The sequence below is a fragment of the Euprymna scolopes genome, chromosome 4 (assembly GCF_053919585.1).
Source record: "Euprymna scolopes isolate OS-2025 chromosome 4, ASM5391958v1, whole genome shotgun sequence".
NCBI classification, from domain to species: Eukaryota; Metazoa; Mollusca; class Cephalopoda; order Sepiida; family Sepiolidae; genus Euprymna; species Euprymna scolopes.
In genome coordinates, this window is record NC_136485.1 from 168,351,452 (window position 1) to 168,367,735 (window position 16,284).

General features: G+C 34.0%; 1 protein-coding gene across 8 annotated transcripts in view; it reads left to right on the forward strand.

Moving 5' to 3' along the window:
* The window catches only part of LOC145270111 (chloride channel protein 2-like), a 328,843-nt gene that overhangs the window by 17,595 nt on the left and 294,964 nt on the right, over nucleotides 1-16,284 (forward strand). Inside the window, exon 1 of one of the 8 annotated variants that reach the window (XM_080125732.1) lies at nucleotides 13,688-14,417. The exons of the other annotated variants lie outside the window; for them this stretch is intronic. The gene's annotated coding sequence lies outside the window, so the exon portion shown is untranslated. Of the gene's footprint in view, nucleotides 1-13,687; nucleotides 14,418-16,284 lie in introns of those variants that run through there. 8 annotated transcript variants of the gene reach the window in all.

Sequence of the window (16,284 nt, forward strand, 5' to 3'; positions counted from 1 at the left end):
AACCTGCTCACGGTCATACTGAATCAGAATATGTAAATTTTGTAAGTGTATCTTTGGTAGTTTCTGATTTTTAGTTGAATAAGCAGAAATGACTTTTCCTTTACACAAAAAAATAAACTTTTTCTTTTTGGTTTATTTTGGTGTTTGTTATGGTGATGTCTAAAAAAGCGTGTTGTTCCTATTTACTTGCCTCCCCACAAGGGCAGAGTCTGACACCAGGTCGGTTTATAATGTGGAGAAAATCCAACTCCCCAAAAAGGAGCACTGGATAGGAACAAAAATAAAAATTGCCTCAATCTAGAAGGATTACTCCTACACTGATCAAGAACAAAAGGTGGAGTATAGTATTAGAACAGATACTACACTTTGGTACTTATTTGCTTCCCCATGAAAGCAAATTAGACACAAGGTCGTACTTAATGTGGGGGAAAGACCAGTTCCTCCCCAAAAGGGGGCACTCTAGCAGTGTCCAAATAAATAGCAATTGTCTCGGTATGAAGGTTTTCCCCCACCAAGACCTAATTATTCGTGAAGCATTAGAACAGATACTACCTTTTGCTTCTAGCCAAAAGGCCAAGGAAAGAAAAATAATCAAAGATGTTTACAACAAAAAAATGTTGATTCACGAAATGGTATGAAAGAAATGTGACTTTTCCTTTATGCAATAGTGTGTGTGTGTGTGTGTGTTTAAAAAAAATAATGAATTTCGTTTTTTTTTTTTTTTTAATTTTTTTAATTTTTTTTTTATTTTGGTGTGAGTAACATCTAGAAAAGCCTGCGCGTGTTGTCCACAGCAAAAAAGTTGACTTGTAAAATGTTGCTATGTGTTATGACTATAGTTGATGGGCTGTAAATTGTCTTCGATGGCTGTTATAACAACTATCAAATAAAGTTTTATAAGTATTTATTAGATTAGTCATGAGATCGCTTTGTGTAAATCCTGTTGTATTAATTAGAATAAGACATTCAAACAAAATAAACCACAAGTTTCAATATTGAACATTCTTATGGAAATCGTTCTAGACAAGGCATGAAGCCATTTTATATAAGGAGTTAAAAAAAAAAAAAAACTACTTCAAGGTCAAAATCTACCCAACAATAAGTGGTAGATGGATAGATTCCAACCCAGAAAACAGCAATTCTTCCCTCTTTGTCAGAAACATTGCTCATGGGGTGTGAGAACTAAAGGATAAAATGAGGTCTATTTTCTACTCTTATTTATTGAAATAAAAAATAAGAGTTAAAATTTCACGTTTTAAATAAAATAAATAATTTCTCCTTTTTTAAATTTATGTAATCTAACTAATTTTTAGTCATTAGTTTTAACTCTATAATAAAAAAAATTAGATACACTGTGACATTAAAATTTTTTTTAATAATTTGATAAAAAAGGTTTATTTATCTATTATATATATATATATATATATATATATATATATATAAGTGAACATGTCTGTGTACATTTTCTTACGCAATAACTGTCAATTTTCAGTCTACAGACTCGAAATTTGATATACAGGGTACTGAGATTTGGGAAAATCTTTGGAATCCGTTTTCGGCCAGAAAGTTGGCTGTTAAGGGGTCAAAGTTTAACGATTTGACCTTTTGAAAACTTTACCAAACTCCTCCGCCAATTTTGGGTCTAAACACTTGAAATTTTAGATATAGGTTCCTTGGACATGGATCTAACTTAATAACTTGATTTGAGCCCAAAACAAAGTTTTAGGGGTCATAATAGGGGTCAAAGTTAAAAAAAAATTGACTGCCCTTTTTTTTTTGCTCAACATAGACCTCCAAACACCTGGGCAACGCCGGGCTGAAATGCTAGTATATCTATAAAAGTGAAATGTGTGTGTCTGTGCATTTCCTTACCAAATGTCTGTGTGTGTGTACATTTCCCTACCAGACTACTCTGTCAATTTTCAGTCTACTGACTCAAGATTTGACATAAGGAGTATTGAGATTTGGGAAAATCTTTTCAACCGGTTTTTGGCCAGAAATTTGGCTTTCAAGGGGTCAAAGTTTAATGATTTGACCTTTGAAAACTCTACCAAACTACTCCATCAATTTTGGGTCTAAACACTTGAAATTTTAGATGTAAGTTACTTCGACATGGATAAAAAAGGCTCAAAATTGCGGTTAAAGTTAAAAAAAAAAAAAATTGACCTCTGTGGTCTCTACCAAATTACTTAGTCAATTTTTGGTCTAAACATTTGAAATTTTACATAAAGTGTATTCAGACATGGGGCAAGCTTTTTAATCAGTTTTTGGTAAAAAAATTTGGCTGTCAAGGGGTTAAAGTTGAAAGGGTTGACCTTTGCAACTCTACCAAACTCCTCCGCCAATTTTGAGTCTAAACACTTGAAATTTTAGATGTAGGTTACTTGGACATGATCCAAACTTTTTAGTGTGTGTGTGTATATATATATATATATATGAACAGTACATAGGGTCCGAGCAAAGCCAGGTTGAACTGAAAAATAAAAATGTTACTAATTTTTTTTTCTATTCTTTATTTATTGTATTATTTCATATCATTTTCTTGGTGTTATGTGAATGCTTTTACTTTTCTGTTTCCCTCTTTCCACCACTTCTGGTCTCATTTGCCTTTCATCAAAACATTCATTGTGCAAACAACTAAACAAGCTTATCAAAATTTCATGCGAATAATTTCTACGATTTTAGTTTTTGTCAACATTTATTTGTGTGGATTATTTGATGTACACTTACACGTTTTCATGTTTCATCCTTTAAGATTTTCTTTTTTTTTTTTTTTTTTTTTACTATTTTTTTCACCAGAAACAAAACACAGTGCCACTTGGACTATTTAGGACCAAATCTACAGGGATACTATGTAGGGAGTTGAGCAGCAAGATGTCTGTTCACATTACACTTGAACTTCTGCAAGTCAATACAGTCAGGGAAGCAAGGAACTGGAAGGGCATTTCAAAGTTTAGCAGTTGGAGGGGAAGAAACTATTAGAGTAAAAGGCATTCTAAAGATCTCTGTGTAGAGGTGGGATTTTGCTGCTTGTTGAGTCAGTCAGAGGTATTTACGTTGAAGGGGGTACAAGTGCTTGGAGTTCGTCAGAGCACATTCCATTAAAATACTTTCAAAACAGGCACAGGGATGCAACATTTCAGCATGGGACACGGGTTATGAGCCAAGGAAGCTAGTGTTGCTTAAACTGCACACTCCCTTCAAATTTTAATGTTTTAGACCAATGACATTTGAAGTAAAAATATTAAATGAACACTTTGCAGTTTGTTTTTTAATTTGTCTGTTAAACTTAAATGACATATTTAGAAATGGATTCCGAAGTTGTTATTTTTGTACCGTTGGGTGCGATCTTGATATATGTGTTGACGGAATATGAGAAATTGTTTACTTTATTGAATTGCTAGTGTTATTGCTTTTCTTTTTTTTTTTTTTGTGTGTCCCACATGAATGTTGTTTTAGTTAATATATGCAAGACACTATAAGAATAAGAAAAACATGTATTTTATGTTTCTGAATTTTGGGGATGAGGATTGATTATTCATATTTGTATTATTGTAATGTAGTATGCATGTATTACACACGCGTTAACATATGGACACCCAGGATCCACATTTTGCAGATTCCATCACAAAGGAGACAAAGAATAGGAAAAAAGGACAAAGCTTCAACTCCTGGTTCCGGATTTAAGAAAATACTTTTATTCCTCATTTTTCTGCCACACGTGACTTCTCATTATGTCTGTGACATCACCCAAGTCTCTAACATGATCGTCTTCTCTAATGTACTCTCTCATTTTTATAGTCTGTTTGTTTTATCTGTGACATGCAGATACAGGATTAGATTATTGCTTAACTTTCTGCAAAAACTTTGTTTATAAATGGCAAGCAGACTTACTGTTTGTAGACCAGGATTTATTGTAAACTCCTCATCTTCCCTCCTGCTCTATCCGTCCATCTCTCGCTACTCTTTTTCTTATGACTCTCTTTCTATTTATTTAAACATCGCTTTGCATCATAATCACATCAAGCTTATTCTTTGTGTTAATTCTGAGTTGATATGGTTGTGAATATGATTTGTTTATATCCAATCTGAAAGCATAATTAGTTTTAATTGCCCATTGTCCGTTAACTTAGGTCATAATCCAAATACAAAGTTGAATTTCTAAAATTCGTAAAAAATTTCTTTTAAGTTACTCTTTCATATTTTTATATTTGTTGTGGTTTCAAATCTTCATCAGTAATTTATACCAAATTATCCGTGTGCCTGTTGATAGCGCTGCTCTTCCATTGCCAGCAGTAAGCAGTCACAAAACTGTTGTATAAAATTAATTCTATCAGTTGTGGAACCTTGGAGTATGTTTTGAAAACTCTGACAAAACAAGTCTATTTCTAAAACGTAAAAAATTACGTGGAAAGATGGGTGTTGAGGGAGGGGGGTATAATATAGAATTTGTGAAGAAATAATATTGATAAAAATTATTACATTCAAAACTGTTATTGAAAACAGATTAAAATAGTTGCTGCATAAAATCTGATTATAACTATGAATATTATCAGCCGAATATTGTTATCAATATCAATTGATTCAAAAATGTCGTGATAAAATAATCTGATTGTTATCAACGACAATATCTGCAAATAAACATCAGAAAATTAAATTTTGTGCTTCAAATTTAAATTTTTTTCCATATTATAATTGATTGGGAAAAGGCAGGATAAAAGTTCATATATTTGGATTATTCGAACTACTATTCTCATCACGAGATCAGAATAATCCAAAATATTATCAATCATCATATTAAAAATTCAGAAACAAAAAACTCATTTTCATATTAATGGTCCACTATTCACTAGTGTTAGGATGATTAATCAGAATCGGAAAAATCAGAATTTTTTACGGGTATCGGAATCGGAAAAAATTGTGCTGATTTTCCGATGTTAAAATCGATTCTTTCGTCTTTGTTTTATTTGATTTTCTTCAAAGCAACACCTTCCCCTGTTAATATTGACAATAAAATAAAATATTTACTGATTTTAAACTAGAAGGCAAACTAAATATATATCATCCCCACGAGTGTATTTTTACACTTGATAAAATATCTGCACATTTAACATGCATTTTTACATTGATCGGGGGAAAATAACGATTCCATAGTTAAATATTTAGAGAAATATAAAGAATCGGAATTGGGAATTTAGTATGGAATCAGTAATTGTATCAGAATTGGGGGCGGGGAGAAATATTGGAATCGTCCCATCACTACTGATGCAATTCTCTATCTATATAAAAGCCAAGTACGTCCAAGGATGGAATACTGTTGCCATATCTGGGCAGGAGCTGCTAAAAACAGCCTATCCTGCCTTGACAGAGTACAAAATAGACTACATGGCTTAGTGGGGGATGCCCTTTTCTCTACCCTGCAACCTCTCTCCCACAGAAGAGACGTTGCGAGCCTATCCTTGTTTTATTGTTATTTCCATGGCAGGTGCTCGTCTGAACTCCAATCTCTGGTCCCCCCTCGCCAATCTTTCACGAAAAACACCCGTCTAGCTGAATCCACTGTGAAAAATTTCCCCCACTCTATATCTGTGCCTAAATCAAAACGTGGATTCCATGAACAAAGCTTCTTTCTTAGAACTGCATGCCTGTGCAACTCTGTTCTGTCTGCCTGCTTCCCACTGGACTACAACTTGGATGTCTTCAAGTCCAATGTTAACAAATTCCTAATGAACCACCCCCTTAAGTAAACACTTCATCAAATCTTCGCACTAACGTAATGTACTTGCAATAACCCTTATCCCTGAGTGGCTTCCGGGCCTTGATAAGTGGTGATCACTGTGTAAAAAAAAAAAAACCCCCAAAAAAAACAAAAACTACTATTTACCAAAAGCCACTCGAAAGATTACTGATGATGAAACTGAAGAAACTGTTTTATTGTATAAATAGTAAATAACCAAATGGACTGAAATGTCACATTTCCTACTTAAGTTGAATCTTGACAAAAAAAAAAAAACGTTGCAACATTAATCCCACTAATGAAAAAAGTATTTAAAAATTTTTTTTTACTAATGTCCACACATTTTAATAAGTGGCTTTGTCTGTCGTTCATGCTGAAGTTTGAAACAACAATTTAATTAGTAAAAATACAGATTGAATCACATCAGTAAGAAGTTTAACATTATTGGATGTGTCCATAAATCTATAGCAGAGGCACCGTCTGCCCGTTAACTTTTGAAAAAGTGTTTTCATTGTTAAATATGCAAATTGAACGGATGTGTCTTAAAAATGTCCATTCTTATTTTAATGCAAATTTGCAACAAATTCTATAATGTAAATGTCTGTAGGTAAAGAATATGACAAAAAATTAAATTAATCAAACTTGATAGTTTGACCTGTCCAGACATGAACAAAAGCATTTATTACATCGACCGAAAAGTTTAATATTACAAGTTAAAAATGAAATCAGTTCTTCAACAATATCTAAAAAAAAAAAAAAAAAGTTTATACGAATACGCATATACAGAAGGTGTGGAAACATTAAAAAAAACAAAAACAAAAAAAAACAACACTAAGCTCATTAATGTTTTACCAGGTTGAGGTTTCATGACAAAGATTGTAACAGCCATAACTTTCTCATTAATCTTATTGTTTTTTCTTTTCCATTTACAAAACCATGTTCTGCAAAATTAAAAGCAAAAACAATTTTCCTCAACAAAACAACCAAACCAAAAACCATCAATAAATATTTGAAGATGTAAAGAACTTGAAGCATAAAAACTTTCCAAAAAAAAAAAAATGGTTGAAGTTTCATGACCAAGAAGCCAGACTTGAGAACAAAGATGATAATTTGTACTTGGATTCTTCAGACTACGGTTCTCATTTTGAGCGTTATTTGCACAACGTTTCAGTCAATGTAACTTCCAACCTTTTTCAAATGCATCTTGTTGAACTTGGGAATCAGCAAGGACCCGTAGTGTAGTGGATAGAGTACTTAGTAGATTTCAATTGTAAAAGGAACACTCTTCTGAATGTTGAAGGTTCAATCCTCGGTGTAGGCAACCCAAAATTCAATTGCAAATTACTAAAGACTTCTAACCAGTCATGGCTGATGGAATGAGAACATGCTACTCTGTGGATTAATTAAAGACTTCCGTTAGGAATTCTGTGCAGATTCCCAAGTTCAACAAAATACCTCTGAAGAACATTGGAGGTTACATTGACGAAAACCTTTTGCAAATAATATTTAAGATTAAAACAGTAGTTTGAATAATCAATTCTCATCTCAAAAATTCTGAACCGGAAGACGACCACACTGTAACTTTATCAGCTGAGCATCTACAGAGTTTAAATTTTAAATGCTGATAGATTTTGATACTGTATACAAACTGACAAAGGTGGGAACATCAGCCGTGATCAGGGTAAAGTCAGAAGAACATGCAATGCACTGAGATTGTCGGACTGACTTCCTTGGTTGTTATTGTCACAACGTTTCGTCCTCCGGCCTTCGTCAGGTGTTTTGTATCGAACTGGGGAACCGTTTGTTCGGAGGCTCGAACCCAACCCTTTATTATTATTACGGGGGTACTGTGTTCGGACTCCAGCTAGGCTTTGGGACATAGTTGCTGGTTCTCTGTTTTGAATGTTACTTTTTCACTGCCTTCATTCAGGATTGAACTCTGCACCTTTGGGTAACTGTAAACTTTGATACAACGTCTCATGCCGCCCCCTTAAAGTAAGGGTGGAAGAACACCGAAAAGCGGTAACTAAAGGGGAGACGGAAAAATCGGGTATAGCCAACCATGTCTGGATGGAGAGGGGGGACCATCGCCCCCTATGGGATGAAGTAAAAATAATAAACAGAGAGACCCACTGGAAAGTGAGAAAACTTAAAGAAACAGCTCACATGCTCGGACATAACAACCTACTGAGCAAACCAAGCATAGAGCTGAATGCAATTTGGACACCTTTGATAGAGAGAGAAAACCTTGAATAACAACATAGGTTTAACATTAACAAAAACCAACTAAGAATTGTCCTAGTGACATATGGCCGAGTGGTCCTAGACGTTGTATCAGAGTTTACAGTTACCCAAAGGTGCAGAGTTCTATCCTGAATGAAGGCAGTGAAAAAGTAACATTCAAAACAGAGAATCAGCAACTATGTCCCAAAGCCTAGCTGGAGTCCGAACACAGTACCCCCGTAATAATAATAAAGGGTTGGGTTCGAGCCTCCTAACAAACGGTTCCCCAGTTCGATACAAAACACCTGACGAAGGCCAGAGGGCAAAACGGTCGAAACGTTGTGACAATAACAACCAAGATGAGGAAGTCACTCCGACAATCTCAATCAATGAAAACACCTCATCTCAAAAATACAGACAATTACTATTGCCCAGTTTTATGCAAGTTACAAGGATCAACTTTAGCGAATTGAAACTTCATGGGGCAAATCAGTTGTTTAATGCTTGTTTGTGACTTCATTTTTTTGTGAGGTTTCAATACATTCACCAACATGCCACAACTGAATAAATTTTACATTGCTAAAAGTCTCTCGTATCCTTCTCTTTCCCCAATCTTCCCGCCCCCCTCTTTTTCCTCTGTCTCTCCTCTTTACTTCTCTTCTTCACTTTCTCTATTAAACTAAATGTTTTATCATTTATCAAAAATTTACACTTTAATCTAATTGCATTTTTTGCCTCTCCTCTCCATCGTTTCATATTAGCCATCAATCAGGGCATATGTTTCATTTTTGTAGAAATGTTTTTTTTTTTTTTTTTGTACTCCCACATGTATAATATAATCGGTCAGAATCTCTGCAAACGGTTTCCTTACTAGTGCAAAGACCACACGTGACTGATGTGATAGGAAGCTCTTTCACACACACACACACACACACACACACACACACACACACACACACACACAGTGAGTAAAGACGACACTTTGACATTCACATCTTTTTGGTTGTCCATCAATTGACCGCATTTACTTAACACAATTCAACTTTTAAGATTAATTGCTCGAAGAGACTTTCCTCCTCTTCCTCCCGTCGACCTGACCCGTTTTTATCTTTCCATCCTGCAACAATGCAATTCTTGCGTAACGTGCCAACTCGCTACATCTTTCGCCTCATCCCTCTTACTCTTTGTGACGGTTGCACAGTTTCTCTTGGATTTCTTTAAATTGACTTGATATTTATGCACTTGCCTCTTGGTATTTCGCAATAAATGACTTTCTGATGATTTCTTCCCAATAAATTGGTGGCGCCACAACTGAAGCAGAATTGAGGAAACTGCATATTATTTTCATATTCAAAACTTGTTAATTTTTTTTTGTTTGTTTCATGTTCTACTTAGATATTTTGAAAAGTGCACACTCTCCTCATTATGTGCATGTGTGTGTGCGTGTGTTAAATAACTGAAGTTAAGCAACGTTAAACCTCACCAGTACTAAAATGAGTAACCATTTGGAAATATTAGATTCTGTATGTGTTCTCCGCTTATCTCGGCAGTGTTTCCAGTCATCCTAAACTTTTCCTTCCCACTAGACTCAAGCAGTGCTGATTCAGTAGGGGTACCATTGGGATTATGCAACCCTTGTTTCATAATTACACTCACAGCTATCCTTACATTGTCTCCAGAAACTGAATAGAGGCGATATGTGTGTATGCATATGTAATGGTTGTATGTAGTAGTTGTGACAATTTTAGTTTTGTATCGGTTCGGTTTTTATTATTTCTTTTTTTCATATCTTGGTTTTTGTTTTGGTTTAAGCTTTTTATTTTTTATTGAATATTTGTTTCGGTACAAGTCCAGAATTCAACCTAATTAAAAATAACACACAACAAGGTCTCATGTATGATAGGAAAAGAAACTGGAATCTTAGAAAGATTAATCATACCAGTTATTATAGGTGCCACGGGGCTTATGAAGAAGAATCTGAAGTCCTACCTAACTAATAATATTCCTGGTGAACCAAGTGCAAAAGAGATCCAGACAATTGCACTTAAGGGAACAGCGAGGGTACTAAAAAGAGCTCTTGGTTGGTTTCAATAAAAAGCAGGGCAATGTTGGCAGCTGGTTTGGCTGCCCCATACCCAGCGTTACAATCTTCAAAGGGAGAAAATTAAAAAAACAAACAAGACCAAAATGTCATTTAAAAAATCATGTGAATTGATCAAGTAGTTTTTCTTTTTTTATGTATAGAAAATCTTTTTTTTATTTATCAATTTTTTATTTTTACTTTTATTTATTTAAATTGTAGCTATTACAAGGCTGATTAAAATCACTATTTTTGAAGAGGTTAATAGGAAGTAACCAGTGATGAATTTTAAATATGTCGGAGTGAGACACATCGTTCTCACTTCCTCATAAAATGTGATTTTCTTAGGTAAAAAAACAATTTATTTGATGAATTTACATGATTTTTGAAATGGCATTCTTATTCCTTGATTGGATACGTGCATCATAAATATTTCTTTGTTTTTTTAATTAGTTTGAATTCTGAACATGCACCGTTGTTTCTGAGGAAGCCATTCATTCTATAATGGTGATCATCATCATTATTCCACATAGCGTTAAATTATGCCACTATTTCCAAAATGAGTTGATCATTCTGTTAAGTCGTTGACTGTTGAAATACAATTTTCTATTATTCATTTTTCGCACTTAAAACAGTGATGAGAAATTTCATGAAAGACTTATAAAGTTTGAATCTTTATTCTAATTCTTTTATGGAGGAAGGGGTGATCATAGCTAAATGAAACCACAAAATCAATTGCAAGTTCAAATTTCGTATAAAGTTAACCATATGACCTTTTAATGCACATTTTTTTTTTTTTTTGTAAAAATAATTGTCAGTTTTTTTAGCTATGGTACAATGAGCTTCAAAATAATAAGAAAAAGCAGTATAACTTAAAATAAGAATATTCTAAAAAAAAAAAAAAAAAATGAATTGAATGAAGCCATGCTAAACAGAAAACATCAGTGCAGTTTTTAAATGTTTTAGCTATGTGCAAGTTACATTTAGTTTCAAATTTTGAGTTTCTTGCTTTTAATTTTAAAGTTTATTTTAAATTTTGTAGAGAAACTAATATGGCACAAGTTTACATTCATTAATGTTGTCTTATCTATATGTATTAATACAATAGCATTGTGTTATTTTGTGTATCACACTTGCATCTTTTTCTTCCGAGTGACTGACCTTCTATTTATTGTAATAAATAATTTTATCAAGAATTATTCATAAATTTTGGTTTCAGTTTCGATTAAAGCTGAAGGAACTCAAGTTATATATATGTCATCCACATGCAGTACTGTTTTGCTGTTTCACAGCTAGACAGGCAACTGTCTCAAGCCAGGATCGAAACCCGATCGCCCAAATGGCAGTCAAGGCTTCTCATCATTACGCTATACGGCAGATGCTGTGTGGGTAATAAATTAACGACGTTTGACATTTTTTTTTTCTTCATAAGCTTTGGTTTCGATTGAAGCTGATGCACCCAAATCATATGGACATATTTTTTTTATTTTTGAAATCAAAACTTTATAACATAAGAATCAATAGAAAATTGACTCTATAATAATATATAAGAAATCTGCATAAATGAAAATGTCATATTTAAGCATATTTTCTGACCTGGCTACGCCAGGCATCCCTACTAGCTTAGATAAATACTTTTGCAGTTTTAACACAAGAGCTACAATAATATCAGGGCGTTTTCATTTATGCTGAACATCCACAGAATACCAACATCAATATATTACATATGAAAGAGTCCACTGTGGTATTTCCACAGGTCCCACTAGTTTTGTATTATTTTATTTTAGAGAATTGTACCAAAACTCGAAAGATGACTAAAAATGTTAAAAACATGAAAAAATATAATAAACCAAACGGAAAGATCTGTTAAAGAAGTTTAATGCACTGCCATCCACATACATTACATACATTAGCACAAAACAGGTTGCATTTCACATGTTTACAAGGTTAATTGATCTATCAAGACTTGAATTTTCGTCTACCCTACTACTCATAAATGGGGGAAGGGAGATGGGTTAATACTTTTCCTAAGGGTTATAGTAAAAGTGATGTGGGGGAGACAACTTGAATACAGCACATTAAATTGACAGTCGGGATGGGTGGCAAGTGATTGTATTAGCAGCAGGAGCAGTGTTTGAATGCTTATGCAAATTAGGAAGCGTGTGTGAGTTGGTGCAAAAAGAAAATAACACCACGTGGTTGGGGAGAAAAAAGTCAACGCCAAAGAAGACAGACGTGTAAAATGAAGGGAGGAGAAAGAGTGTGGTCAAAAAAGATGGACGTCTGAAAAATGGCTGTCTAGGGTTGGCGTGTACTATAGTAGAAGCGAGAGACTTTTAAGGTGATGTCGAGACGGGAGAGTAACGGTAATAAATGCTGATGTTAAAAAAGAAAAAATGCTGACTCGGATTTATTTATGTTTGTTCTTGTGACGCTGACACGTTACAATAGAATACGATGGCTCTTACCTATTGGAGTGATGCAACGAACTCAAAGTAAATAACATCGTCATGGTATTAGCATTGAGGATCGAATTAAACCTGAGAGCATAAAATTCAGAGGGTCAACTGGTTGAAGCATGATTGTAGAAAGACAGTTCACAAACTCTATGTAGCCCGTGGGCTGTATGTTTAAGACCCCCACTTTCAACTGAACAATTTCAGTCAGTAAATTTTTTTTTTTTATATATATTAAAAATAATTATTTTATTACTTGAAGGTATCGAGTTTCTTGAACATTTAAGGTGTGGACATAATGCTGACAGTATCATAATTTCTAAGATGATTATAATCTGCAAGTATGCAAGTCGTTTGTTTTATTGGTGCATGTATTTTGTAAATAAATAGTTTGTAGACTTCTGCTTTTGTGATGGTAGATATACACACTCAACAGATCTTAAACGTCCATAATGTTTTGTCCAGTAGTCATTTGCAAGAAGACAAATGCACAGTTTTTTTTTTGTTTTTTATTATTTACCAGAGTCACTACTTCAGTCTCTGCTCCATCATTATTTTCATAAAAAGTGATGTAATGGAATAACCTAACATCCCTTCATAGATGAAATGAACTATGCCCTCTCACGTGACTGAGAGAGAAGGAAAAAAGACGGGAAGAGAATAAAAAAAGATGTTGAGTAACTCTTATGTCAAATGTATTCCCTTTTGTCTTTCACCCATAACCCCGTGTTTCTGCTGCATTCTTATTTAAAGTAAGGATATAACAAAAAGTTTCTTGGACATTTAAGGTGTGAACACAACACTGGCAGTTTCATAATTGGACCAAATCCTAAATGGTTGATTGAATTTGAGTGTGGTTGTTATTTTACGACAGGAAAAAATGTCTTTGACTTCAGGCTGTTAATATTCTTAGAATGCATCGAATGTATTTTCATATCATATTCAGAACTCTACAAATTCTACTACCATTCCGAATTAGTGGATCAGGAAGTAATGCAGTAATGGTCAGTAAGTGACTTTATATTACTCCAAAAACATTGTTTAATATCAGACACAGAACTATTACAATGTGCCTTCAATAAGTTTCCAGATGTTTTGTACAAGCATTTAAAATTGTCGTAGACTCTTGAAAATTCAGTATGTTATTGCTATACATCTTATGAGATGACTGAACAATTTTTATGATTTCAGGTTCAAATAAACAGCTATAGCAGGAATTGGAATACAATCTACTAAAAGCCTGAGTGTCACAGCTGGTGAATTTCATAAATGCAATCTGGACGTGAGAACACTTTCGTAGAACGATATGGAATAAAATTCTGTTTTAAACTTGGTAAAAATGCCTCAGAAACGTATGGAATGCTTCAGACTGCTTTTGGACCATCTTGCATGAATTGAGCATCAGTTTTGAGCGGTATAATAGATTCAAGGAAGGCAGGGAGTCTGTGAGGGATGATGAGAGGAGTAAGAAAGTCTGAACACCAGAGTTGATTCGCCAAATAATTTCATGTATAAGGACCATTGTGTATCTATAGACAATAAGTGCACAGTTTGATGTCAGTGTGGGAACTGTACACACAATTATTCGTGAGGAACTGAAGATATGGAAGATTTGCGTGAAGTTTGTCCCAAGAGTGCTCAGAAGATCAGAAAGAAAGACATTGTCATGACCAAGATGGACATCAAGACGATTCCTCATCCTCCCTATTGTCCAGACCTTGCTCCCTGTGACTTTCCGTCAACTTTAAGGAAAACCTTAGCTCAAGGAAAACCTTAGAGGCTGTCGTTATGAGACAATTGAGATGAAAAAGGCTGTGATGAGTCATTGACATGCTCATACAAGAGGACTTCCACTGGGCCTTCCAGAAGTTGTTGAAACGGTACAACAAGGGCATTGCAGCTGGAGGAGATCATTTCATAGGTAACTAGTTTCATGTTTGTACTATCAATAAAAGTGTTCGTACGAAAAAAGTCTGTAAACTTATTAAAGATGCCTCATATAAAAAAGAATTAGCTTGCATGTTTTTTTCTTTTTTACTCCAAACAAGACATATTGCTACTTGGACATAATGGGCTTCTATTTGGGAACATGTATCGGGAGTTGAGTAGCGAGATCTCTGTTTACATTGCATTTAAATTTCTACAGGTCTGCACAGTCAAGGAAACAAGAGACTGGGAGGGAATTCCAAAGTCTAGCAGTCTAAGGGAAGAAACTATTAGATTAGAAGACTTTCCGGCATCTAGGGATCTCTACAGTAAAAGGGGTGGGATTTTGCTGCTTGTTGGGTTAGTCAAAGGTATTTAGATCGAGGAGGTACAAGTACTATGAGTTCATCAGAGCACATTCCATTAAAATACTTGTAAAGCAAGCACAGAAATGCAGCATTTGATTAAACAAGGGTTTGGTTGATAGTACATGACCTATTTTATTGTTTTTAACATTGTCTAAGAGGAAGAGAGAGACCAGTGGCAGATGTACCAACCATTCTCCATGCATGAGTGAATGATGGTTTTGTAAAGATCTAGAATACTGTTAGGTGTGAGTTATTTTCTAGCATGGTAGAGAGAGCCCACTTCTTTGCAACAACCTTGGCAATGTCATCATTATATTTGTATCAAGTCTTCTTGCTTGTGAATGTTAAGCCAGGCAGTTGGAATAAAGAGCTCTCGGGTAGTATATTATTAGTCCTGATAATCGGTGGTTGAGAAGATTTCTTGTAATTATTTAAGGAAATAAGTTCATCCTTAGTAGCATTAAATGTTACCATGCATTTGTCTTCATTCTACTACAGACTATAATAAGGTTATTTAAGGTTTTTGCCATTGCTTTGGATATATGCACATTCGCTTTTTCTCCGTGTCTTTTATAGTGTAGTGTCATTAGCAAATATACCCATCTCCAAGACAATTTTATTAGAGAGGTTGTTTATGAATATAAGGATCGACCCTTGAGGCACACCCGCATTTATATCATGCTGTATGGACGTATGATTATCAAGGACAACCTGCATTTTATTTTTCTTGTCTAAGAAGAATCTGTTAGGTTCTAATGGTTTCTTCTGCTTTTGTCTTCACAGTTCAAACGTTAATACAAACCACTCTACAAAAACATTCTTCATACAAAAAATAGATTTATTTATTGTGAACGATTATCCTCATTTTTCTTAGATGAGGATAATATTCCGCAATAAAAATTAATAAATAATACTCCTCTCAATAATGAATTCCAATTAAATAATATATAGAAAAAAAAGATGTTTACAAAAAACTTTTCTTATAAAATGTTTTTATTAAAAAAGAAAATTATTCATGAAACTTATGCTAGATTGATGTTATGTTTTTTATTTATTGTATTTCCATTTTTCTTCATTGAAACTATATGATAAATGTTTATTTTTTATTTTTTTTTCTCTAGCGTTTTAAAATTTGATCAGTGCTTAGCATATTTTGGTGGTTTACGAAAACTGCCAGGATTTACCTAGCTAACGTCACGTAAATGCAGAAGTACCAAGATGTGAATATCAGGCTTTATATTCCAAGATGTGTTGAGAGATTGTATTGTTCATAGACTTGTAAATTTTTCAATATTTGATTTGTGTTTTTACATGTTTTTTTTTTTCTTTTTTTTTTTTAACTTATCGTCATTGTTGTTGATTTTGTTGGCATTTATTTCCTTGATATGTTTCTATTAAGAATTCTTTCTAGAAGGATATAGAGTACTTATGGGAGACACCATGTGAAGGTTGCCAACCCCTGTACATGAAAGTGTTTTTGTGGAATGAACTGGG